General features: G+C 43.1%; 1 non-coding gene across 1 annotated transcript; it reads right to left on the minus strand.

Moving 5' to 3' along the window:
• Window positions 1-421: 421 nt before the first annotated feature.
• Window positions 422-528, minus strand: LOC125117169 (U6 spliceosomal RNA). Its single transcript, XR_007132527.1, has one exon. It is a non-coding gene; the product is annotated as a U6 spliceosomal RNA (small nuclear RNA).
• Between the last annotated feature and the right edge of the window lie 3151 nt (window positions 529-3679).

Below are 3679 nucleotides of genomic sequence, written 5' to 3' on the forward strand. Positions count from 1 at the left end.
GTAGGCCAGCAACTATGGCTCCGATTAGAACCCTAGCCTGGGAACCTCCATATGCTGCAGGAGCGGCCCAAGAAACAGCAAAAAGACAAACACACACAAAAAAAGAATCCAGCATCGCTGTGAGCTGTGGTATAGGTGGCAGATATGGCTCAGATCCTGTGTTGCTGTGGCTGTGGTGTAGGCCAGCAGCTACAGCTCTGATTCAACCCCTAGCCAGGGAACTTCCATATGCCCCGATGTGGCCAAGAAAAGAAAAGAAAAGGGAAAAGAAAAGAAAAGAAAAAAAAGAAAAAAAGACACAAAATTCACCAAGGAGTCCAGATAAGTGGATATAAAGCCAGCAGCTAGTCACCGAGACCCCCCAAACAGATGGGAAATAATACTATTCTTTTATTTTTTATTTATTTATATTTATTTATTTTTAAATATGGAATGTTTCATGAATTTGTGTGTCATCCTCGCACAAGGGCCATGCTAATCTTCTCTGTATCGTTCCAATTTTAGTATATGTGCTGCTGAAGCGAGCACAAAAACACCACTCTTTAAAAAAGTTACATTGCTAGCATCAGAGGAAAAAAAAAAAAAAGACCTTTTGGGCTGAGCAGGCACTCCCATCTTTGAAAAGCTTGGGTTAAGGTGTAATGCAGATACACATGGCACCCAACGGAGGGAGGAGACCCAAACAAACACGGAGAGAGAATTTTATGTTTAATTTTTTTCTTGTCCTGCCTTAAAATATGAATTTTTTTTTTCATCATTATTATGGGTTGGATTGCGTCCTCCCGGAATTCCTTTAAATTCCTCAGAATTTGAACTTATTTGCAAACAGAGTCATAACAGCTGTATTTAGTTAAGATGAAGTCATACTGGAGGAGTGTAGGCTTTTGATCTGGTGCCCTTACTAAAAGGGGGAAATTTGGAGACAGACACCCACAGGAAGAAAGCCATGTGAAGAAGAGGCAGAGATCTAAAAGCCAAGGAATGCCAAGTATCACCAGTGAACCACCAGAACCTGGCAAAGAGAGATGGAGCAGATCCTGTTTCACAGCTTTTAAAAGGAACCAACACTGCCAGTACCTTAATTCTGGGACTCCTAGATGGCAGGATTTTGAGACAATACATTTTTCTTGTTTAAGCCACCTAATTAGTGGTACTTTATTATGGCATTCCTAGAAAGCTAATAACTTTTTAAAGAAGTATAAGCAACACCAGATCCTTAACCCACTGAGTAAGGCCAGGGATCAAATCTGCATCCTCATGGATACTAGAGACAAAGGATTGTACATCAAAATCCTTGAGACAAAGGATTGTCCCTAACCCTAACCCTAACCCTAACCCTAACCCTAACCCTAACAGATGATTCTTAACCATCTGAACCCAGACTGGAACTCCTTGAGTAAGATCATAAATCCAGTGCCTAGTAGAGATGAGTTCAGAAAAACTGAGTATAGAATGCAGGGGTGTAATTTCTTTTTTTTTTTTTTTCCAGTCAGCGCTATGCTAAATAACCTGGGAAATACAACCAGAACAACATGGTCTAATGCTTGGAAGAAATTCTGTCTCAGACTGAGCTGCAGATATCTTGCTACTTCTGATGCCCTTGATGATTCCAGCTCTGACAATAAACCTGGCCATGCCCTGGCAACTTTCACTTCATTCCTAATGTGGAGGAAAATATCTGTGTTCCTCAGGTCCACCTTCCTCATTATTTTAGAGATTTTGATCCTATCTTCTTCCAACTGCAGTTTTGTTTATCTAACCTAAACTTCCAACTCTTTCTAGGTGCTCCAGACACAAGCCTTCTCTATTTCCCTCTCCATTCTCGTTACCATTCTCTGGATCTTTTCTAATTCCCTAATCTTTCTTGTGTTTATAACATGAAGTACTCTACACATAGAACGTATTGATTTTCATATGTTATTATCGCTGTGTAAAACCACATATAGGATTCAAGTGCCAGCAGTGTGTCTTAGGGACCTCGGATTTAACCCTAGCCCAACTCTCTCAATGTACAGATTGAGACCCTGGGATTTAGCCTAAGTCACTCCAGAAGATGATGGTTGGATCTGCCCATTCCTCTGACACTGCAAGAAACTGGGCCCTACCAGTCCCGATTCTGTTGTGAGACAACGTTCTGGTATAGTTCCTCTTAAAGGGTAAAGGAGCCAAGACAGTAGCAACCTACACTGTGCACTTGAGCTTAGAGTTTGGCTTTCTCCTCTTTCAGAAAAGGAAGCTCATTGGACTGCCAAAGGGCATGCAGAAAGGAATTAGCAGTATAGAAAGTTAAAATTATGATTCTAGGAGTTCCCGTCATGGTGCAGTGGAAACAAATTTGACTAGGAACCACGAGGTTGCAGATTCGATCCCTGGCCTCGCTGAGTGGGTTAAGGGTCCGGCGTTTCCATGAGCTGCGGTGTAGGTTGCAGACGTGGCTCGGATCTGGCATTGCTGTGGCTCTGGCGTAGGCTGGCAGCAACAGCTCCGATTAGACCCCTAGCCTAGGAACCCCCATATGCCTTGGGTGAGGCCCTAAAAGACAAGAGACAAAAAAAAAAAACAAACCCAAAATCACGATTCTAGCCATTGTTCTAGACAGCGATGTTTCATTTCTAATATCTTTTTCTTTGATACCCAAATTTAGCTAAACTTTTTGTAGAGCATGTACAACAATCCCTATATTTAGAGTGGTCTATACCTACTCTGAGCTTCCTTTCCTTGGCAAAGATGATTTTGTCAGCATCGGCCAGTGGTTGACATGTGGAAAGGTATGTCTAATGTTCAATCTGATTTTACTAGAGGATTCAGAAATCTGGCTTTTTTTTTTTCTTGCTTTTTATGGCCACATATGGACATTCCCAGGCTAGGGGTTGAATCCGAGCTGCAGCTGCCAGCCTACACCACAGTCACAAGATCTGAGTCACATCTTCAACTGACACCACAGCTCCCAGCAACACCGTATCCTTAAACACACTGAGCAAGGCCAGGGATCGAGCCCGCATCCTAGTGGATCCTATTCAGGTTTGTTACCATAGAGCCACAATGGGAACTCCAGATATCTGGCTTTTTATATAGGAAATTATCCAACTTTTTTCCCCTTTTTTCGCCCAGGCTGGATCAAACCTGAGCCCCAAGACCTAAACCACAGCGAAGTAATGCAGGATCTTTAACCCAATGCACCAGAGCCAGGGATCCATCTGGCACTACCACAGAGAAAAGCTGAATCATTAGCCCACTGCGCCACAGTGGGAACTCCAAAATTAACCAACTTTTAAATGCTGGCACAAATCCCAATTGGGAGGGAGAGAGGGTGGAAAAATGAAAGAGAACTACATGTAGGCCAGACAGAGAAGGGATAGGGCCCAGGGTCTGCCAGTCTGTGATTTTTTCCCTTATGCAGACTTCATAGTTCTTGTCTTTCTCCAACAATTCAAGATGTGTTTTGGAACTTCCTTCAAGGTACACTCAGAACTAAATCAAATGCAGTCAAAATTTCCATTGTCCTGGCGTTCCCACTGTGGCTCTATGGGATTGGCAGTGTCCTGGGAGCTCTGGGACACAGGTTAGATTTCTAACCCTGCAGAGTTTCGGCTGCAGCTCTGATCTGATCCCTGGCCAGGGAACTCCTGATGCCCTAGGGTGGTCAAAAGTGAAAAATAATTTTTCCATTGTCCCGTCG

This window comes from Phacochoerus africanus, chromosome 15 (genome assembly GCF_016906955.1).
Source record: "Phacochoerus africanus isolate WHEZ1 chromosome 15, ROS_Pafr_v1, whole genome shotgun sequence".
Taxonomy (NCBI): Eukaryota; Metazoa; Chordata; class Mammalia; order Artiodactyla; family Suidae; genus Phacochoerus; species Phacochoerus africanus.